The sequence below is a fragment of the Schistocerca gregaria genome, unplaced genomic scaffold (genome assembly GCF_023897955.1).
Source record: "Schistocerca gregaria isolate iqSchGreg1 unplaced genomic scaffold, iqSchGreg1.2 ptg000355l, whole genome shotgun sequence".
Classification (NCBI taxonomy): Eukaryota; Metazoa; Arthropoda; class Insecta; order Orthoptera; family Acrididae; genus Schistocerca; species Schistocerca gregaria.
In genome coordinates this window covers 41,797-66,372 of record NW_026061814.1, presented here as the reverse complement: position 1 = coordinate 66,372, position 24,576 = coordinate 41,797, and the positions used below count along the sequence as shown (strand labels likewise).

At 42.0% G+C, this 24,576-nt stretch overlaps 1 long non-coding RNA gene across 2 annotated transcripts in view; it reads right to left on the bottom strand.

Annotated features, from left to right (window-relative positions):
- The window catches only part of LOC126307660 (uncharacterized), a 30,327-nt gene extending 27,396 nt beyond the window's left edge, over positions 1 to 2,931 (bottom strand). The window contains exon 1 of one of the 2 annotated variants that reach the window (XR_007553656.1): positions 2,621 to 2,931. This is a non-coding gene — a long non-coding RNA (uncharacterized LOC126307660). The remainder of the gene's footprint in view (positions 1 to 2,620) is intronic. The other variant, XR_007553655.1, reaches the window with a different exon arrangement.
- Positions 2,932 to 24,576: the final 21,645 nt, after the last annotated feature.

Genomic DNA, 24,576 nt, shown 5'->3' with positions numbered 1-24,576 from the left:
GCATGAGACTGCAGTCAAGTGTGTGAGAGCTGCATTTGCGTGAGTGTGTGTTTGCCGTGTAATTCTCAAGAAGGCCTTACTAGATGAAAGCTATTATTTGTGACAGTCTTTTTATTGTGCCTATCCGCGATTCAGCATCTCCGCTATATGGTGAGTGGCAACTTTCCGTTTCACAACATTGTTACATTCCATCCTGGGTTTTCCATTGTTTAACTTCGCTAACATTAATATGACCCTCACTACCCAAGCAGAAGTAATGTCCATCATAAAATATTTAAAACCAAAAAATTCTAGTTGTTATGATAAAAAGTCAGCAAAGTTAATTTTAAGGTGTGTGCTTTGGAATTCAGTAACAGATTAAGCTATCTCTGTAACCAGTCGTTTACCAGTGGTACTTTTCTTGAATGGTTGAAATATGCTGAAGTTAAGTATTTGTTTAAATATTGTCAAATTTCAGTCCAATTTCACTTTTTCCACCATTCTCATAAATTTTTAGAATGGGTAGTACATAGCCAGTTTTTTAACCATCTAACAACAAATAATACAGTATATTGTCCAAGTCTCAGTTTGGATTTCTAAAGGGTTCTGATACTGAGAAGGCTACCTACACATCCAGCAAAAATGTTCTCAGTGTGTTAGACAATAAATTAAAGGCTACTGGTATATTTTGTGATATGTCATAGTCATCTGAAAGTGTAAATCACAATATGTTTTTAAGGAAATTAGAAAGTTAACAGTTTAACAGGAAGAGCTGCAGAATAGTTCAATCCTATATCTCTGACAGGAAACCAAGTTTGTCATTAGGAAAGAGATATGAATTAGGCTATCAGCCATCATCCAACTGAGAACTAATTACATGTGGCATCCCAAAAGCTTCTATCCTATGGCCCTTGCTTTTTCTAATGTATAGCAATGACCTTTCATCAGTAACATCACCAGATGCAAAGTTTGTTTTGTTTGGCAGATAATACAAAACCTTACACCTTACAATAAGTAGTAAATCAAGTGCAGTCTAAAAATTACTGGTTAATGAAATTTTCATGGACATAAATTAATGGTTCCTAGTCATCTTCGAAAAAACACACTATGTGCAGTTGAGAATTTTTCCACCAATATATGCCTCAAATATGATGACAAACAGATAAAAGAAGTGGGCAGTGTTATATTCTTGGGATTACAGCGTGATAATAAATTAAACTGGGAGGTAAAACACCACAGAACTGCTTAAAGTGCCTAAACAAATCTCTATTTGCAATGCGAATGTTGCCAACATAGGGGATATAAAATCAAAAAGCTGACATACTATCCTTACTTTCATTCAGTGATTTCATATTGGGTTATTTTTTGGGGATCACTCGTCAAACCAATCTACAGTTGTCTGAGCCCAACAATGTGCAATAAGAATTATTTGTTGTGTCAAGTCTAGAATGTCCTACAGAGGCCTGTTTGGTAAACATGGATATTAAATACTGCTGCCCAATATATTTATTCCGTGATGAAACTTGGTCTGAAAAAGAGATATATTTTTAATGACAACAGCTCAGTTCATGGAATCAGTATTAGGAATAAGGATAATGTTCACAAAGATTTAGTCACTTACTTTGGTAAAAAAAAAAAAAAAAAAAAAAGGTAGCCAATATTCAGGGACACGCATATTCAATGACTTGCCAGCAACCATAGGAAATTTAACAACCAATAAAGTTCAGTTTAATAGAGCCCTAAATGAAATACAAATTAATGCAAACATCACCACAGTCTGACTTCTGTACGTACAAATCCACTGCAGCAAAGGGATCATTGTCAATAAGTGCTGTAAAATGATTCTTCTATTCAGTGTTACTACTCATAATTGGAGATATCCCATGCCCATGACAGTCGTTCTACATGGGATCTGTGGAAAGTACCATAGCATACACATATTTATTTTTCATTGTAAGTGTTTATTGTGCATTCTTGCTCTTCTGGCATGTTCTACATCCTGGAGGATCCCGTCACTGTGCATCAATTGGAACGAAAAGTAAATCTAATCTAATCCAGAAGTAAATGGAAGTGAAAAGTGCTTTCTACAAACCCCGTTGTGGGAAGAAAAAAGAAAAATGCTGCCAGTGAAATACACATGATGAGGCTTCAAAAGAGTTTAAACGTCTTAAAGAACCTATGCAGTATAAAATGATGGGTTGCTAGAGCACATCTACTAAGACAGAAGCAGCTAGAATAACCTGTTTTTGACTTTTGTCTTTGTATACATTGGTGTCTGTGTTCCGAAACTCTGGCAGTAGATGTTCGTTCACATTTTTACGGGTTGATGACTGTCTCGTTTATGTACTTCTACATTCCATAAAAAGGATCGCATCTACACATGTCGGCCAACATTCGAACTGAATGGTAATAGTATCATTTCTATAGACTCGGATGTCGGTTCTTGGTGAAACTATGTGTGTTGTATGAACGAAACAGAGCGCCTTATTTTACCTTTGTTTTACAAAATTTTGTGAGACAAGAATAAAAACGTGTTTCGTGTATGGAATATTATTGTTTCACGTCACTTGGCACTGCAACGCAAGCAGGAAGCAGGGCAAGTAAGCATAATTACAATAAAGACAAGGGCAGAGACACTTACGGTCCTCACATATCAAATAGGCACCACCTTTAGGCCACAATACTGACCCCACTTAAGACAATGCGTCAGGAAGTATGCAATAGAATTTCCTTTAGCTATGTTGCTCAGGCATGCCACTGTATTTACATGAATTTCTGGCACATTCTACCATTGTTGCCGGCAGTACTACTGCGGCCACAAATTTTCGTAAAATACCACCCGTGTAAAATCACCTTAGAGATATATTTCGAAGTGACTAACAACGGCAAAATGGCGAATGTTTAGAGCGAGCTAGGTTGCAGTCACCACTGCCGATTTGCGAAACCGGAGAGCCATCTGTATGCGCTAAGACGTATTGCGATTGTGGGCAAGTGCAGCAAGGAGTAAATCGCCGGCACCTCAGACTCCTGTGAAAAGCTTATAAAGGAAGAAAAACTGCCTTTATGCAAGTAGCAGTATCTGAAACTAAGAGAGAAGAAACCTGTCTACCGTATGGCAGAAAGTGTAGGGAGCTAGGACCTTGAAAATATAAAGTTAGTGAGAATGCGCTCGCACATACTGTGTAAAGAACGTCTCTATATATAAACCGATAACCGCAGCGCTCGGGCACTCTAACATGTACAATCCTCATTCCCGCCTGTGGTGTACCACAGGTTTCCTGAATTACCCATGTCCTTCCCATTCCTCTACCCCGCCCCTAAAATTCAAGAACTGATACCAGAAATTAACAAGAAAACGGGGTTCGCATTTCATATTGCGAAACTCTATGTGATAGGACAGTGAATTTAATTACATTCATTGGTACTATTTGAGATGCTTGTTATAAATAGTACGAGCTCAAGTCATTCAATGCACCTTAGTGATGCTTCACCGAAGGGCACTAGAACCTAACTGTGGGTCCTAGCATTCTATCTATGAAATACCAACATTGTTTCCTACTCATGAGAGGAAATCATTAACTGGACAGTAGTGGCTCGACCACCCATACCTATTGTGGGCTGGAAAACGGGTGGATATTTTTGGGTCATCCGTGAGCATTTACTGCTCGTTGTTGAACTTCCGTCATTTCAACTGTCAGTTTACTGTAATTCATATGAAAGAATATATTTCTCTTACAATATACTGATAGAATCTGCACACACCAAGTGCATATGAAACATTAGTTGGTAACATAGGACACAAAAATATTGTCAAGGACTTAACGCAGCAACTGTTAACACACTGGTGCCTCGCTATTTCAACGGCTTGTGGCAAGAACAGTAAAAGTCCACTGCCGATTTATTTGTTCTTATATTTATTAGAGTCTGCCCCAATTCGTCACTTGCATGGTATCTTATCAAACATAATGCCTCCTTAAGGCTATATTAACACATTTCTAGACGTTCCCATACTCAGGTAGCTTCTCGGACTGCTCAGATAGCGACTTACTCTTTCATGAATGCAGGAAGTGAGGGTTGGACCGCTGCTTTCGTTATAATTTTTAATTCAGGAACTGCTGTACACCTTTTCCAGAACGCTGAAACACGAGCCTGAATATATTGTTTAACAGAAATCCGTATGAGAAGTCGTAAGACAAATACCAAGATAAATGACAACTAGACTGCTGATCACGCTTTAATGTATGAAATGATAATTAAATGGATACCCTAGCTGCAAACAGGCGTTGATATACTTCGTTGAGGACATATTGAAAATGTGTGACCCGACCAGGACTCGAACCTGGGATCTCCTGCTTACATGGCAGACACTCTATCCATCTATTTTTGTTTGTTTGTTTGTTTTGTTCGATATAGTTCGTTGCGTTTAGCCTAGGCGGACGTCACAGGACAGCCCTCTGACCGAACACGCTGAGCAACCGTGACGGCGAAACCACCGAGGGCACAGAGGGATGAGGCGCCTGCAGGGACTTATCCCAACACGTCCACACCACTACAATTTTAGTGCACGTAATAGATGTTTGCCCCTTTAGTTTATGGTTAGTGGCGGTTCACACAGAAATTAGATGTATCTCGTTAAGGTGCACTTCTCATTAATATGCCTCTCTGTACAGGTGGATGGACTCAATGAATTCATTAAAGAAGCTAGAAATAACAATCAAATGTTTATGTTAGTTTTTATCGAGGTTCACCGGTACAGTGAGAAAACTATCCGTTTTATAAATGCGATTCATCTACGACTGGAGTTACTGGGATGTGGAAAGTAATGTATACAAACAGCGTAATATATATAAAAAAAATGGTTGACGTATTACTGCCAGTGAAAAACATCTGACGAAGCTTAAGAAAAGTTGAGACGTCATAACAGGTTGAATGCTGGAAGTGCATCAGGCCTATGTAGTGAAATACTGCAGGCCTATATAGTTAAATACTGTGCATTAATTTGTATTTTATGATTGAGGTGAAACGAGTGCACAAGGAATGAGGTACAATACCTTTTTCAACGGTTTGGCTTGGTTCAAATTGTTCAAATGGCTCTGAGCACTATGGGACTCATCTGCTTAAGTCATCAGTCCCCTAGAACTTAGAACTACTTAAACCTAACTAACCTAAGGACATCACACACATCCATGCCCGAGGCAGGATTCGAACCTGCGACCGTAGCAGTCGCACGGTTCCGGACTGCGCGCCTAGAACCGCGAGACCACCGCGGCCGGCGGTTTGGCTTGGGTTTGTTTTTTATGCATGCTGTCCTAAGATAACACTGTACGAAACAAAGTGGAGCTTGAGCTTGTGACTGCGGCAGTTAACTCTACAGAATCCATGTACAATAAAAAAGTGCCGCACTACTACAGATCTACTATAGTGGTAGACGCGAGACTGCCCTTATTCAGATTAGGGGTTTTGTCTATATTATTTTCAAGTGTTTCGTATCTTTGGTCGTCATGGTTCTTCCGTTTGTCCATTTCTACGTTCCTGTAGCAGCGGAGTGCCTCTATGTATGCATGCCAATTTTTAAAGTGAAGTAATATTGCTCAATGTGACTTGGCACTGCAGCACTCTCATCGTGAATTAAGGCCAATGGGCCCTCACATGCTCATTATTTATTGCGCAATAAAACTATGTCTATTTATTATGCGGAAGTGAGAGGCCAAGAACGACAAATACATGGTGTATCGAAAAGTATCATCCGATTTTTAAAAAATTGTAACTTACGTTATTTGAGATATGTGCGTGGACAACGTATTGTTGGAAGCGGCAAACACTCCAGTTTTACTTGGTTCCCACTAAGCTACATAGTGACCTTTGTTTTACAAACTTTTGTGAGATGAGAAAAAAAAAACTTGTTTCGTGTGTGGAATATTATTGTTCCACATCACCTGGCACTGCAACGCAAGCAGGAAGCAGGGCAAGTAGCATAATTACAATAAAGACAAGGGCAGCGACACTTATGGCCCACACATATGAAATAGGCACCACCTATAGGCCACAATACTGACACCCACCCCTCCCCGCCCCTTACGCAATACGTCAGGAACTATGCAACAGAATCTCCTTTAGCTATATTGCTCAGGCATGCCACTATATTTTCGTGAATTTCTGGCACATTCTACCATTGTTGCCGACAGTACTACTGCGGCCACACATTTTCGTAAAATATGACCAGTATAAAATCACCTTAGAGATATATTTCGAAGTGACCAACAACGACGAAACGGCGAATGTTTTGAGCGAGCTAGGTTGCTGTCGTCACCGACGATTTGCGAAACAGCAGAGCCATCTGTATGCGCCAAGACGTATTGCGACTATGGACGAGTGCAGCAAGGAGTAAATTACCTGTACCTCAGACTCCTGTGAAAAGCTTATAAAGGAAGAAAAACTGCCTTTGTGCAAGTAGCAGTATCTGTAGCTAAGAGAGAAGAAACCTGTCTACCGTATGGCAGAAAGTTTAGGGAGCTAGGACCTTGAAAAGATAAAGTTAGTGAGAATGCGCTCGCACATACTGTGTAAAGAAAGTCTCTATATATAAACCGATAACTGCGGCGCTAAGGCTCAAACCGCACAACCACCTAAACTTTACCGGGTACTGCGTCTATCGTACCGACCGACCGGACGGCTCTGGTTTTGGTGGAACAGCCATCATTATACACAAAGACATTGAACACACAAACATAGTGCTCCCTGAACTTGAAAAATTAGAGGCAACCGCCGTCAGGGTCAAGTTCAACGGAGCCTATACCACACTGGTGTCAGTATACAACAGTCCTAAGAACATAGTGACACGCGACATCAGCACTATACTTAACATATCACCGCGCGTAATAGCCGCTGGAGATCTTAACGCGAAACACCCAGACTGGAATTCACGCATACGAAACTCCAACGGCAAAAAACTATATGAACACGCGCTAGGACGAAACTACATTACACTAGCGCCGACCGAACCGACGCACATTCCCTACCGGAGGGGACACAGGCCAGACGTATTAGACATGGCCCTCATCAAGGGCATAACAACGACACTCAACGTTGCTGTTGAAAACGATCTGCCCTCAAATCACCAACCTGTTATGCTATACATTGAAGAAACACTGCAGCACATTGACCAACGCAGGATGCTCGACTACAAGCGCGCGAATTGGACATCGTTCAAGGAAACGCTCGACAGTCACATCCCACCTACCCACGCAATTAATGAGACAGCCCAAATAGATGAAGCTGTTGAAACCCTTACAAACGCCGTCCAAGACGCAATAGCCGGCACCATACCAATCCGCACACCACAACATTACAGTGCTGCCCTGCCCCAGGAGATCCTGGGCCTTATCTCAATGAGGAACCGCCTCAGGAGGTATTGGCAGCGTACCAGGCGCCAGCACTTCAAACGGCACATTAACAGGCTCCAGGGAATAATCCGGGACAAAATACAAACATTTAAAACACAACAGTGGGACCAAAAACTCGCAGGGCTAGACACCACGCGACCTGGCGTGTGGCAGATGGCCCGACACTTCACCAGGGAGAAACACTACACACCCACACTACAAGGGCCTGACGGACCGGCATATTCTGCGGAAGAAAAAGCTGAACTGATGGCCCTCACACTTGCAGCGTCATTCACACCGAACATGGATCCGTCAGATCCAGTGTTCACACTTGCAACAGACCAGGAGGTCACTCGCATCCTGGCCCAACCAGCGCGCAACAACATCCGCCAGGCTAGCACAGCTGAAGTGAAATGGGCCATCATGCATACCACTGCTAGGAAGGCCCCTGGTCACGATGGCATTCAAAACCGTGTCCTCCAGGAGTTCACGGATAAAGCAATAGACTATCTCACGCACATCATGAATGCCATACTCAAACACCAACACTTCCCCGCCTTTTGGAAGACGGCCAAGGTCCTGATGTTCAGGAAGCCGGGGAAAGACCACTCCCTCCCACAAAATTACCGACCCATCAGCCTGCTGAGCGCGCTCAGCAAGATTGTTGAGAAGGTAATACTAAAACGACTCACTAGGCACTGCATCACAAATGACACCCTGAGGCCGGAGCAATTCGGCTTCAGGAATCACCACTCGACAACACAACAACTCCTCCGCATTGTCGAATACATCACACACGGATACAACATGAACAAAGCAACTGGTGCGGTGTTCCTGGACATCGAGAAGGCTTTCGATCGTCTATGGCACAACGGCCTCATACGCAAACTAAACGACGCAGGGTTCCCCGACGGGCTCGTACGTCTCATACACTCATATCTCACGGACAGGAGTTTCAACACTGACGTGCAGGGCAAACAATCAACACGACACGGTATACAGGCAGGGGTACCCCAAGGAAGCATCCTAGGGCCCTTACTGTTTAACCTCTACATTAACGACCTCCCAGATACACATAACACGACGATGGCAATCTACGCGGATGACACTGCCATCCTAGCGCAAGATTGGAAGCCGTCTAACATTAACTCACGACTACAGACCGCACTCAGAACGGCAGAGCCCTGGTTGGTGAAGTGGCGTGTTAGAGTAAACGTCGACAAGTGCGAAGCCGTTCTGTTCACCAGAAGACCGAAACAACTGCGCAAACATCAACACTGCAATCAAATAACACTACACGCACGCCCAATACGTTTCCGAGAGAAGGTCAAATACCTCGGTGTCTGGCTGGACCGGAAACTACTCTGGGGGGACCACATCCAACACGTGACCAACAAAGCAAACGCGAGGCTCAAACAACTCTACCCTATGCTTAACAGGCGTAGCACACTGAATAGGAGGGTGTCCAGGTCCATGTACACCACACTTATCAGACCTCTGATGACGTATGCTGCTCCCGTCTGGGGATACGCTGCGCCCACACGTGTGCGCCGTCTGCAGCTCATACAGAACAAAGTACTCAGAATCATAAGCAACGCTCCGCGCTACACGCGCACCGCGGACCTTCACCGGGAATATCGGCTAGATACCATCTTGCAGGTATTCCAAAAACTCTCCACACGACTATACAGAAACACGAGACAGTCGCGTAACCCGTTTATTCTTTCTCTGGGTAACTACGACTACAACCATAGATGGAAACATAATAGACCAAAAACACTATTAGCACGAAACTAAACATCTATGGTCCATAGCACGCTAACATGACAGTACTGGCGAGCCCCTGCAACTCAGCTACTACTGGCAACCCCAGATGATTAACCCGCCGAAATACCGGCAATCGCAGGGAAACCGTACTGCACACAGCACGCAAACCAGCCACACACACCCCCCACACTGTGAGCTGATCTATGACCGATCGCCCACTAATATATGATGACAATGTCATGTTTCAGGGACGCAGCAGCAGCAGATCCTGGAACGAGCGCCAGCAACGACAACGGTAACGATGCACGATACCTCGCACTAACATAACCACACCTTGCATGCGCTGTCGCAGCTAGTAATCCGCTACTGCCCTTACTACCCGTCCTACTATCGCAGAGGTTTTTTTTTCCCTTGGCGCTTGCCTTGGCACTTTTTTCCCTCTGCCCTTAAAAACCGCTACCCTTCAATCGCTTTCGACCACTTCTATCTCCTGATGGACCATGTAAATGAGTAATCTTACCCAGACGCATGGATAACATCACAGCCTGCATCCTGTGACTCCTGATTCTAAAAACTAACATGTTATACGGAGGTGACAGTAGAACTTTTGGTTTGGTCACCACGTTGGTGCGGGCGTGGAGGGGCCCCATCCTATTAAAAAGGCGCTCAGGCATGCAAGCATGTACTATCCTCATTCACGGCTGTGGTATACCACAGGTTTCCTGAATAACCCATGTCCTTCCTGTTCCTCTACACCTCACTTAATATTCAACAGATGAGGATATAGAAATGGACAAGAAAATGGAGTTCGTACTTCACATTTGCGAAAATCTCTGAGTGACAGGGCCACCTAGCATTGTTACGAATAGGGCAGGGCGATGTTTCGTGAATTTAATTTCATTCATTGGTACTACTTGATTTACGCCATCAGCGACAGATATGCTTCTTATAAATAGTACGAGCTCAAGTCATTGAATGCACATTAGGGATGCATCACCGAAGGGCACTAGAACCCAACTGTGGGTCCTAGCATTTTATCTATGAAATACCAACATTGTTTCCTACTCATGAGAGGAAATCATTAACTGGACAGTAGTGGCTCGACCATCCGTACCTATTGTGAGCTGGAAAACGGGTTGATATTTTTCGGTCATCCGTGAGCATTTACTCCTCATTGTTGAACTTCCGTCATTTCAACTCTCAGTTTACTGTAATTCACATGAAAGAATATATTTCTCTTACAATATACTGATAGAATCTGCACACACCAAGTGCATATGAAACATTAGTTGCTGATCACACTTTAGTTTATGGCTAGTGGTGGTTCACACAGAAATTAGATGTATCTTTTTTTTAAGTGGACTTCTCATCAATATGCCTCTCTGTACAGGTGGAAGAACTCGATGGAGTCATTAAAGTAGCTAGAAATAACAATCAAATGTTTATGTTAATTTTTATCGAGGTTCACCGGTACAGTGAGAAAACTATCCGTTTTATAAATGCAATTCATTTACGACTGGAGTTATATACAAATGAAATGGATGACGAATTACTGCCAGCGAAAAACATCTGACGGGGCTTCATAAAAGTTGAGACGTCATAACAGTTGAATGCTGGGAGTGCAGCAGGCCTATATAGTTAAATACTGTGCATTAATTTGTATTTTGTGATTGAGGTGACTCGCGTGCATAAGGAATGTGGTACAGTACCTCGTTCAACGTTTTGGGCTTTGGTTTTTTGCAACTTTACACACTTTCCTAAGATAACATTGTACGAAACAGAGTGGAGCGTGTGGCCGCGGCAGTTAACCCAAAAGAATTCACGTACAATAAAAAAGTGGCGCACTACTACATATCTCCGATGGTGGTAGACGCGAGATTGCCCCTTTTCAGATTAGCTGTTTTGTCTATAATATTTTCAAGTGTGTCGTATCTCCGGTCGTCATCGTTGTTCCGTTTGCCCATTTCTACGTTCCTGTAGCAACAGGGTGCCTCTATGTATGCATGCAAGTTTTTGAAGGAACATTGCTCTATGTGACTCGGCACCGCAGCGCTCTCGTCGTGAAGCAAGGCCAAGGGGCCCTCACACGCTCATTATTTATTGCGCAATAAAACTGCGTCTATTTGTTACGTGGAAGTGCGAGGCTAAGAAAGGCAAAATACATGGTGTATCAAAAAGTATCATCCGATTGAAAAAAAAGCACTCACTTTAAATGTTTTGATTACACAAACTGCTGAGAAGTAGGCTGCTTCTAACAGCACAACACTGTTAGTATAAGCAACCACGGTTACACGTGAACTATAAACAAGCAAGGAAGATGCAAATTCCCGCTCTACAAAAACATTTTTCCCACTCCATCCAAAATTTAAATCTTTCTCAAAAGCTTTGAAACAAATAAGACAATTTGGTATGATTACTGTTTCAGGGAGCCAAGTGCTTTAGTTTGTGAAACACAGATAACAGTATGGTTGAAACATATTACAGAACACGTGGCTAATATTTGTGGAAACGAATACTATTATCGTAGGAGTCCGAGGCGGCACATTTCCAGAGCGCACTCACAACAGTTGAACTAAATCGTACCTCATGTTACAAATGATGAACCTTCATGTTCCTATCAGTGCTACATATGCGACAAGAGGTTTACTTGAAAAGAAGTTTAAAACGCCACCAACAAGACGCTCATGGTGTAATGAAGCAGCAGATGAGCCTGAAGTGTAAGATGTCAAATTTGAAGCTGGGTCAAAAAAGTGGCGCTCATCATATACGTGTGATATCTGGAGATCTGTGGTTATCTAGTTAAGGTGAATTTTTGAAGTGGAAAGAAGAAATTGGACACACTACACAATCGAGATTCGTGTAACACCCTGGCGTTAAGTGTGTTGATAATTACTCAAGCTGTAAGCATGTTTACCATCGTTCAGGTCTGTTTGGTTCCAAAGGTGAAGGGATGAGACACTTAAAAATGGTAGGTGGTATAAAAATTGACGGAAAATGCCCTGCAGAGATGAAAGTCCTCTATGAGGAAGGAAAGTGCCTTCTTAATTTTGTGTCGACTCATGTTGGACACGATCTAGACTTAAGTCATTTGAGTCTGACACCATAAGAACGCGAGAGCATAGTTGCAGATATTTCTGTAGGAATCCTCTTTCCTATTGTTCTTGACAAAATTCGAGCAACAGTGCAGGATTCAGATTCGGAGAGAGTACATCTCACAACATTGCAGCTTGTTATAATTTGGCTTCAAAGTCAGTCAGACATCAAATTGATGCCACCAGCGTCATTGTATGGTACTAAAAATAAATTTTAAACCAAACTTTAAGAAAATGTTAATGGCTGGATGACTCCTAATGTACATATATCCTAGCGTAGATCTTACTGCACTAGAATGGAGCACACGAACATTTCAGGTATTAAGATATTACCGTGAAATGGTTGCTAATTAATGGTACAAACTTTCACCAAAAATCTACATCAGGGACAGACATAGGTATGTGGTGTAATGATTTTCTTTCCTTTGTCGAAAACAGCCTCCTCTCTGGCACAAGTTTCCTCTAGTGACTCCTTTCTTGGCCGATGAAAGAGTAACTCCTTCAGTGTTGTCACAATTTTTTGGCTAGCTTAACTTCAGCAATTGACTTACGAAAACACATTGAGACAATCTTTTTCTCTTCATCTGACAATGATTATTGGGTGTTGCAGCTAGCATTTGTGCTTACTTGGGCCAACATTGCTTCCCTCTCATCAATGACAGACATCTTCAGCATCAGTAACAAGCGCATCTGCCAGTATACAGTTTTGCAAGGGAATCTCACCTTTGCTCTTCTTTTCTGCTTGGCAAACAATATGAATGTGTTTACACAATTTAATTCAGTACTATAAACAATGTATGTGCAAGAAACCGATGAATGCACACTTAACATTTACTGCACACTAATTTACACTTGCAGTGTACGTAATTGCCCTTCACAAGGCAGGTATCGTTTGATTTTGAAGAACGTACTTTCCAACCACTGTCTACCTTATAAACGAAGTCATGTGTTAAAATAGACTTGTGCCTAGCATGAATGTCTTTTATTGTACTAGTTGCCTTTCGTTTCATGATTACAGTAAGCCTATCAAACAGGTTTGAAGTTACAAACAACCTCAGTGCTGATTTACCTTTGTCCAGTCTTTTCACTTGCTTCGCATTAGCATGCACATATTTCAAAGCATTGTGCATACTCCTCAGGTGCATGTTTGTATTGAGTCCTGCTTGCATCCTGAGACGATATGCCCAACAGTTTGCATTTTTCTCATGGTAGATCTTGAAATAATGACCAAATTTGGATGTATCTGGATCACTATAGAGCTTCTGGAGTGCTTTTGGCAGTGATTCTTCAAATATAGCAACATTTCTTACCAGCATTAAGTCTTGACGAGCTTGAACACCTCAGTCCTCTTGTCCTTATGCAGAACTTTACTGTTAATGTTGTTCTTCCATACTCCCCGTTCAAGTCTCTTTTTAGGAGGTCCCATTGCTCTCTTCCAAGCATACTGTAGGATTCTGTCAGATCTGACATAAATACCTGGGGAAGATCCGTCCAACCAGAGCCTTTATATAGTTGAAAAATATATTTGACACATCACTAGTAGTGGGACATGGGGGTCGCGGCCTCAATTCCAAAATGGTGGCTATGACGTCACACGCACACAGCCTGTGACGTAATCCAAGATGGCGGTCGTGACGTCACAGACACACCCTCAGTGACGTCAATCAAGATGGCGGATTTTGGCAGGAAGTTTGAATTTTGGCAGGAAGAAGGCCAATTGGGCTACCTCCACTAACCTAACTCTCCAGAAAAATTGGCGCAAACTTCAAATTCCAACAGGATACTGTGTCACACCTAAGAAAATGGCGGGAAAAACGACTTTATGTAACCAACCAGATGTGTTCGCCACTGAGTCTGGACTCCAACTGGCTTAGATCATATTGCTGTCACCAGGGAGCACCACTGTGATGCCAGATCATGACGCATGTACCATTATTCAAGATGGCTGCACCCAGTGTATCCACCACGTGGTGTTGGCCTAGTTCCTATCAGCGCTGCGACGTTGGGTGATGACTCAAGATCATCAGCTCTCTCTCTCTCTCTCTCTCTCTCGCACCGCGCCAGCTGCCTCCGAGCGCGAGACAGCTGACGTCACAAACCCCCAGCGTGGGTCTTTATACTCGAGCCAGACATAGTCTTCTGTAAATATTCTAACTAATCTGTGACTCAAGTACCGTTATTCAATCCATATGGTCCAGGACACAGCTAGAGCATGCTCCCATTACGTAATTCAAGTTTCTCACTCACCCCACCTGTAGTAAAGCACTGCAATGCTTTCATTCATGCACTCGTAGCTACCTCCCGCCGCAAGTCGATCTAACAAAGTTCCCAAGTAGAATAAATAAGAACCAAGTCGAACTCTACGAAATTCCATAGTGTCCCACAAATACTTAACTTTCACTCTCTTGACCTCCCCATAGAAAAAGTTCATGCCCGAATGTAAACTCTTTGCCAAAATCGACCACAATTTCATCTTTTCTGCCGTACACCATGCCTAAATACTAAAAAATTCTCTATTTTATGATCCCAGCACTTTCTAAATTATTTCCTTCAGCATTTATGAAACTAAATGAAATCTAACAAACACACTATTTCAATCCCAGCAACCTAGAATTACATCAATATAGCATTCACATTCGAAAAAAATCACGAAGATCACTAAAATAAATGCCTGATCAAGAATATATCAAATTTCATTCTCCTCACATTCAAAACCTGAATTCGATATCACAGAGTTTGTATTCCAAATAGCATCTTCACTCATAGTATGAATTATTTCTCTCTAATCTGATAAATTATCATCGGCTCAACTCTCCTCCAGGTATCTGTGTATGTGCGGATGGATGTGTGTGTGTGTGTGTGTGTGTGTGTGTGTGTGTGTGTGCGCGCGCGCGCGCGCGCGCGCGCGCGAGTGTACACCTGTCCTTTTTTCCCCTTAAGGTAAGTCTTTCCGCTCCCGGGATTGGAATGACTCCTTACCCTCTCCCTTAAAACCCACATCCATTCGTCCTTCCCTCTTTCCTGACAAAGCAACCGCAACCGTTGGTTGCGAAAGCTTGAAATTTTGTGTGTGTGTTTGTGTGTTTTTTATTGTGTCTATCTACCAGCACTTTCCCGTTTGGTAATCCATGGACTCTTTGTTTTTAATATATATATATCTGTGAGCGAAATGCTCATATTTCTGAGTAATGTAAAGTCTGAAACACATATTTGCAACAGCAGAAGGTTGATGTTTTTTGCAAAAAAAATAAAAAAAAAATAAAATAAAATAAAAACAAAAAATGTAGGTCTCAAAAAATCGTGTATTTGTAAACTGCTACAATGTGAAAACTGAGTGATGTATGTGTAAATTGATATTTCACAAACACTGTTAAAAAAATCTGAATTAAATAATGAATCACTTATTTTATTGTAAAAATGTCGAATGTTATTATTTCCACCCTCAATCATCATTCTTTTTATTAAAAAACATAACTGTATTTGTGTACATCCACATACCTATAAGGTATTCTGCTTTTAAAAAAACTATCAATTCTGAATCACACATGCTGGAGTGTGTCTAGTGGCGGTGATCACGCAGCACCCCTGAGCTGTTACTTTCAGGTCCAGCGGTGGCAACGTGCATGCGGCTGCCACTTTCAGTGGCTTCCACGTAGGTGAGGTGAAAGCTGGTCTATTAATGACTCAGTTAACGTTACTCAAAGGCTGTGATATGTGACTCAGACAGCTCCAGTGGAATGAACTTCACGTACAGTATCCCCAATAAATTTACTTGCTACGGATGTTGGTGCCACAGAAAAAAAGAAAACAAGCATTGTTATGGAAGAAAAAAAATTATTTACTTCTCATCCAATTTAAAAGTAATTTTACATTTTCACATGCAGACACAACGCTATTTTCTTCTTCTTCACATGTTCACTGTCTAAGATGGAGAGGCGGACATCCACAGTATTCCAGGTTCCGAATAGCAGCATACTTGTAGATTCCACACAGCCAGGTAATCTTCTTGTCACCTTTAACGTAGATGATTTTCTCCTCATGATTAAATACTCTTTTTTTTGTGGTTTTAGGGCGCACAACTACAATGGTCATTAGCGCCCTGACTAATTTAGGAATGTACCGCGAGGCACAAGGTTAAAACAGCAACGAAAAGGGACAACACTATAAAAGACGTATTAACAGGCATAGGATTAAAAAAATGCAGCATAATCAAACGTCCGTAGACAGGTGTGTCAAGTTGATAAAACACAGAACGCGAGCAGCAGCTCCTGGGTCATCCACTAAAATGGCATCCAGAGTACATGGCAGGCCAAGATCAAGACGCAGCGTAGTAAAATCCGGACAGGACGTTAAAATGTGGCGGACCGTCAGCAATTGCCCACATGGACAGAACGGCACCGGCGCTGCCGTCAGCAGATGGCGATGGTTGAACTGGCAGTGACCAATGATCAAATACTCTGAACACTCGTACCAAATCTTTATAAGAGATGCCAGGGTCATCCCAGTGAATACCATGATAGAAGTGTGTTAACCACATTGCACTTCTACATGTTTTAATGCACTTAACATCCTTGAATGGTTTTGGCAATGAAACTCTTGATGCAAATGTTCCTATTATTCCATCACTTTGTGTGAAATGCTGTTAATGCACAGTCTTTAATTATGAATCGCCATCGTTCATTATAGTAAAATCCTTGAATGTCAGCTATGATCTTCACAACTTGGAGTAACATCGTGCTCTGCCTTAGAGCCAGCAGAGCACCTATTAATTTATACAACTCATTGCACTACACCAGTGAGCGGGTAGTAGTTAACAACACGATCATGCAGTGTGAGCTGGAAAGTTTGTTGAAGATTCAAATTCAATCCGTACATCTACAGGCCCTGTTTTAATTATCTCATTCTGTTAAGAACAGTCAATCACAATTATTGGTGCTAGTTTCTTGAAACTCTGTGGACTGAGTAGGCATCCTTCATTTTCAACGCCTTCATAGTAAGATGTTCCGAATCTCGCATTCATGTCAAATGCCAGACTGTATACATTGCTGTCCCACTGTAGATGTAGTTTCTCATGTGGGCAGTATTCGGAATTCAAGTAGACTCTGGCATTAGTTAACTTGCAGTGATCAAATTCAGTTGAGTCCTTTGATACACTCCCATGCCTTTGAGTTTGAAATGCGAGTATGATGAATCGAGTTGCTTCTAACTGCACTGATGTTTTGATAGTCCAAGTACGTGTGGATCCTGTAAGTAGGACTGGGTATTCAAAAAGCTCCCATGATCGGAAGGTTAGTGGTAGACAGGTGCCGGCATTCAGAACTTTTAAGAGCTTCAAGCATTCCTCATCAGCAACAGTGATGTGAGGCATTTTCCATACTACACTATTAATCTTCATTTGAACATTCTCTACAGCTGTTTGAAAGAATGAATACACATAACTTGCACTCCACACCAAAATAAGCTCCTGTTTAGTATTCATAATAATTCGCTTCATGCCCTCAAAATACCCCATAAGCATTTTTAGTGGCACGCACACGCTAAATTGGCTGTATCCCTCCGCACCATCCGAGGCATCTATGAACCACCCCACACTTTCCAAGGTGTTTGAACCAGAGGCTGAGGCTGAAACATACGTCTTAAGGGTTGACATTAAGCCGACATTGCGTGCACGGTCGATTTTGATACCGTTAAGTCCATAACGTATCTTTTGAAACAGGAATGGTAGAGCATATTTCGTTAGCTTCGAGAGCGTTACCGCAGTGCCATCAGCTTTCTTAAATGTAGTCCGGATACAGGAAGCTCTTGCAAGGCAGTGTTACAGTGTCCTGAGGCTGGATAACAATCCTAATTTCATCATTTTTGTTAAATGTGTTTGAAGCGTAGGGTTTGTGTGAGTGATATTCATAACTTATAATTCAATCATCATACTCTACTGACTGAGTTACACTGAGCAAAGTCATTTTGCGGTTTGAAACCTGCTGTAATAAGTAAATCATAATTAAGGCTTATCATCAACTTGCGCTTCCGCGATACACTGACGGGTTGTGAGCTCGGTGTGCTAGCTTTATACCTTCCTCCCATCTTGCCTTAGATAGAAGTGTACGATGATCTCTTCTCCTTGACAGTTAACAAGCTCATTATTTTTGTCCACAATACGCAGTTCTAGGTAGTCCAATGTCTGAACTGCCACTGGGAGTGGGCGCTAATGACCATAGCAGTTTTGTCCCCTAAAAAAAAAACTATTTTATACCCAGTGCAGGCTGTAGGGAAGTATCCGTAAATTGAGTGAATCAGCTTATTGTTGAGGTATGAGGTTGTGGCAATATTACACTCAACGTGGATTGTGCTGACTGGAAGTATATGTACAGCTTGATCCGATGCATAAAATTTACTGGGGTCCTTCACCAAAACAAGATCCATTGCAAAACCTAGCAGTGGACCTATTGAATCTCTCTGTCCGTATTTCAGATTTAATGGTATTAATGTTTGCCCGTAGTTCAATACCTTTTCCTGACTGTTTTAAGACTTCGTTTAAATCACCAATATTGTAGGCACCAGGTAGTATTTGTAGAATTTCCAGATGCAGTTTATTGTTGCTTTTTGTGATATTTAGAATGCTGATATATGTCTCCAGACCAATCAGCGCAATACATACTCCAGTCCCCTGCACGTAAATCAATAGGTGGAAAGTAATTTGCACATAATACTGATCCTCGCTCTTTTAAAGTCAGACTGTACGACATTGCATCTAAACCTCAAATGATGGGCGTGCGTTCAATGATGGCTCTTTTATATGTGTGGATGTTTGCACACCTGCTCTGACGAGGAGAGGAAAAAGCGCCCATTCCACACTTCTCACCACTCGGTCTAAATATAGCGCGCATTCCAGAGGTTCAATTATGCGGGTGAAGCCTAATTTGCCATGGCTGTGATGAGAAACATAAGGCAGAGATTCCCACACAGGTATGTGTTGAAGTCCTGATACTGCCGGAAATTGTAGAAGACGCATCTTTTGCTGGTGAAGTAGCGTTGTAATTCTTCAGGCGGCTGTAAATCCCCAAATGAATCAAAATATTGTATTGTATTTGCACTTTTCTTAACATACGCCACCCAATGGGTCTCTGGACCCCCAGCAACATCTAAATTTACAATTCCGCACTTTTTAGTCCACCACATGGTCTTTGGTAAGGTATCCCACATAAAGACTCCACGGAATCCAGAAATGTGAAGTTTTTCTTTAACAATATTAACGAGATATTTATTCGTGAGTGTTCGATCAGGTAGGATAACTAATGGACTTTTTTTTTTTATTTATGAAGAGACCTAGTCCTTTCCTGTATGGTTTCAAGTAGAGATCCTTTCCGATAGCTGCTGCTTCCATGGCCCGATTATGTCTTCTGGCTTCCTCTAGTTGTGCCTGTGCATTCTGTGCGTTTTTGACCGTTTTGGCTACAGCTGCAGCCCCACATTTAAGTGAACCTACCACTGACAGAGCTGCAAGGGCTGGAACGAGGAACAGAATAATTCCACCAGATGTCTTTGGCAGTGGTGGGACCCTAGGTGGTTTAATTGCAGTCTTCTTCCCACCCTTCAACACACATTTAGCTGCACACATCAACGTGAGAATGCAGTTTTTCAAACAACTGGGTTTCTACAATGAAATTTTCACTCTACAGTGGAGTGTGCGCTGATATGAAACTTCCTGGCAGATTAAAACTGTGTGCCGGACCGAGACTCGAACTCGGGACCTTTGCCTTTCGCGGGCAAGTGCTCTACCAACTGAGCTACCCAAGCACGACTCACGCCCCGTCCTCACAACTTTAAATCCGCCAGTATCTCGTAGGAGAGGACCACCGAACTACAATGCACAATGGAAGATAATGCCGAGTCCTACAGTGCGGCCCTTACGTTCAATTTGACTGGCCAAAAACTTCGTCCAGGTGTGAGATGAGGTATTGGTGTTCTTTGGGTTGAGCATTGGAGCTGAATCCGTCGTATCCAGTCTCCGGACTGGAGGGCATACACAACACCAACTTCATACGCCTGGAGCGACATTATAATGGATGTGCGGGTAGTGCTGGTGCTCAAATGGCCCCTGGGTCACTGTGACGGGCACGTTAAACAATGAGCTGCTGCTGGCCATAAGTACAGTGAACAATGAGATAGCGTGTGCTGAAAGGACACCTTCTCAGAATTGCCAATGAACTGAAAGCAAGTGAGAAAAACAATTTTTAAAACAAGGTGGAAAGACAATTTATGAAATTTAAAATTTTCCCCCTGTTCACACCACACAGCTTAACAAATGTTAGGGTAAATAACAGACTAAAACGTTAGCACAACAGGTACATGCAGTTATGTAATATATGTACCTTTTGCATTTTTTGTTTTAATGTTTTGCTTTTCTTTAAAGACAAAGAGACAAGGTGAAGTGGTAGTCTAGCATAGGGCCTGCGCCTACTGTCCTGTATTTTTGAGTTTCATATGTTAAAAAACATAAGATGTTTTTTCTGTTCCTCGGTAAGAGGTAGAACTCTCTCTCTGCTAATGAATGAGGGTAGACGCACATTATTTTAGAGTGTAATCAGTGGTAGCCATTTTGTAAGTGAAAAGTCTGTGTTTTTGATGTGCGTAGAAGAAATAATAACTTCGTATTTCGTTAGTGAAAAATTGAGTTATTTTTTCAAGTAGTACTGTAATATAGAAGAATTGAAGAAGCCCACCTGTCTACTTCAGAGTTATCACGATGATCCAATTCCCATATCATGGACACAGTGAAGATTTTGTAATGGGTATGGCAATCGAATGTAGTATTATTAATTGGTAAGCATAAATCTACAACAAGAGAAAGACTACTTTGTCCATGCAGAACTAATGAGAATCCATTTACAGGCATAGTCCAGCTTATTGTGCTTGCCTGAGTGCCGAAAAATTAATCTAATTATTTCCATATATCCAAACATTTTCATTATATTATATTTCCCAATGTAGGAAATTGCTTAGATCATATAAAAAGTTCTGCTATCACACAGGGTTACTATTTTCACCCCATACTTGTCTGGTTTAGAAGCTGTATGCACATGGAAACGGCAATGATGTCTAAAGCCAAGTAATTGTTCATCAGCTGTGCTGTAGTCGTGGGGTGTGTAGCTTGCATTACAGTTTTGTAAGAAAGTTTGCCAGAGAACACAAAGTCGAAGCATTAAACCCTAATCTTCCTTCATTGTTAACAATGTACCGATTTCATATTGAGTAATTGGAGTCGCTGGGATGTAGACGTTTTAGAGTACATGGCTTCTCCACCAAACAGTGACACATTGTAAAACACAATTAAATCCAAATTTGAAAGCAGAGTCATCAAAGTAATACAACACTTAGCACTGACAGCATCTATATGACTGACATCAAAGTACAGACAAAACAGAACTTGTGGACAGAGAGTAGTACTGTTTATACAAAAACAGAATATTCCAGAATTTTCAAACATTACAAACATAATAAATTTTGAGAACTTGCTAGAAATGATAAATACAAAATAGCAAATATTTGCTAGTGATCAGGTCTGAATTGATTCACAGCATGCCAGCCAGTGAGTTAAACTGTTACTCCACAGGGCATGCAGCATCGCTTGCAATGATATCACATGAGAATTTTTGCGCTTATTGGCCATACGCAGAGATTACAAGGACTTATCCATTTTATTGTGGTTCCACAAAATCCAAGATGGTGACAGGAACTACAAAATCATGGCCAAGATAATAACTAGTTTGCCATTTTGTTTGCCTGCAATTCTTTCTTTCTTTCTGTGACACTAGGATAACTCAATAATAAATAAAGTCAATAATAAATAAAGAACTACATTTTCTGTTGCTGCACACCCTGAAGATAGGAACAGCTTTGTAGATGATTTTCTGTCCAACCTTGGAAATTATGATGATGCAATCAATTTGTAATATGAACTCACCACATAGTGAAACTGCTAAGTTGTGATTTGGTAAATTGGATAATAATTAAGGATAAGTATAGACAATATGGAGGGCTGAAGTATGAAAGGCAACCTAGAGGCAAGGGTTCTACATGCATGCTGGAACACAGAAACATATTAAAAAAATGAGCGTCATCAACAGCCTACTTGCCGGCCTGTCTGCTAAGATTTTGGATTGGATTGTTTGGGGGAAGAGACCAAACAGTGAGGCCATCGGTCTCATCAGATTAGGGAAGGAAGCTGGTCATGGCCTTTCAAAGGAACCATCCCAGCATTCACCTTGGGCGATTTACGGAAATCACAGAAACCCTAAATCAAGATGGCTGGACACAGGATTGAACCGTTGTCCTCCCGAATTGTCTGCTAAGAGGGAGCTTCTACAATTCAAGACCAAGGTCTATAGCCCACCGGGATTGAGCTGTCCAGCATGAGAACTGTTATTCCTGGGTACATGGAGCAGAGGTATCAATTAGACTTTGAGAACAACATACCACTTGTATTCTGCCCCTTGTCTGCATAGGTGACTGCTTTTACATTGCCTAATTGGACTCATGGTGATGTAGATGTTTTGACATACCTGGTGTCTCCAGTGCTGCTTCCTGACGTTGGAATCGAGTGGAACACTTGGATATATACACTGTCCTCAGTGTCTCTAACACAAGTCCCTTCGTGGAAAGCAACTTCTACGAATCACAGTAATCAGTTGCACAACTTTTGTAATGCTTTGGAGAAGCATAAAGTGCAGCACTGTCTAGTTGCATGACCACAAAAGATTACGCCATTGTTCGCATAGCTTGACTGTTCCCCTTTAAATACATTCAAGAAAGAAAAAGAAAGGGTAGGGGGCAATGCACCATGAAGGAGTTATGCAAACTGGTCACAATGGATATTCATGAAGGCATCAACAGAAAATGCAAAAATGTATATTTCGGCAGCAGATGCACGAATGTACAATGCTGCAGCACAATGTCACCCTGCTGATGGCAGGGATAGTAAACAGAGGGCATTTCAATAACTGATCACAAGATCTTTACAAATTTCATTCCATTTACTCAGTAGGACAGTAACTGTGCCTCGCAGACAAGCATGTGAACCATAGCTGCAATGTCATTTGAGAGGACATGTAGTTGGGCTCAAAGAAGCCAGTTGGAGTAATCGATGAATTGCTTGAAATTTGAGTAGGAACAATGGCACTATTCAACGGTGTTGGCAGAAATGAGTGGACCATGGCCAAGCACAGCATCAAAAGCAAGGGGTTGACCTAGAGAAGTGACAGAATGTGAGGACTGTGCAATTGTCCAAGAGGGACTTAGAGCTCTAACTCAATCGTTATCATCAATCTGATGTGTAACTGGTGCTTCAATGACCGTAGCCAGATGGCTCACAGAAAGGGGCTAAGTTCACGGCACCCCTTGTGCCAACTACCATAGCCCTCTGTACACTGACAAGACCATTTGCAGTGGCGACAGGTACATTCAGCCTGTAATGCCATTGAATGGATTAGGATTGCCTTCATTGATGACTGGATAAGAATGGTCTTCATTGATGAGCTTTGCTTTGAACTGAACATGAGTGACCAGCAAGGATGTGTCTGGTGATGCCCCAGATGTCGGTGGGATACCAACCTGATTGTCTCCCATAATATGGCCTGACACCAGAAGTGATACTCTGGTGAGGTGTCACTTCATCTCATAGCAGGATCCCTTTGGATGTCATCCACAGCACCCTTCAGCACAGCAGTATGCAATGATATTCTATACCCCCTTTTGTTGTCTTTCATGGTGAGCCGCCTGGGCTTACATTTCAGCAAGACAATGTCCACTCACACATGGAGTTTCTGCAGCTTGTAGCAGTGTCAGGGATCTCTCCCAACTGACAACGTTTGGAGTATTATTAGCAGGACACTCCAATCAGCTCATGATTTCGAAGATCTAGCATGCCAATTGGACAGGATTTGGCATATCTCTCAAGAAGACATCCAACAACTTTTAATCACTGGCAAACTGAATAAGTGATTGCGGCGTTAGGGCCGAAGTGGGGGGGGGGGGGGGGGGGGGGAGGCAATGCATTACTGACTTGCTCAATTTGTGACACTCTTTCTCTTGAATAAATCATCCAATTTTGTTTAAAAATTGTAATCATTTGTTTTGTTTGTCTGTACATGTACATCACATCTACTGATTTTTGTCCCATTCAGATAATCCCTTTGTGGTGTGTCCTTTTTTTGTCTTAGAGTGTATTTACAGGCTGATTCAAAAAGAACACAACAATTTTGGCATTCGTGAACTCTGCAAAGAAGAAAAGAAAAGTTACGCTCTTTCTGTTGTCAACTGAAGGAATCTCTGAAGTTTCATTTGGTTGCTAGGAGTGCTGT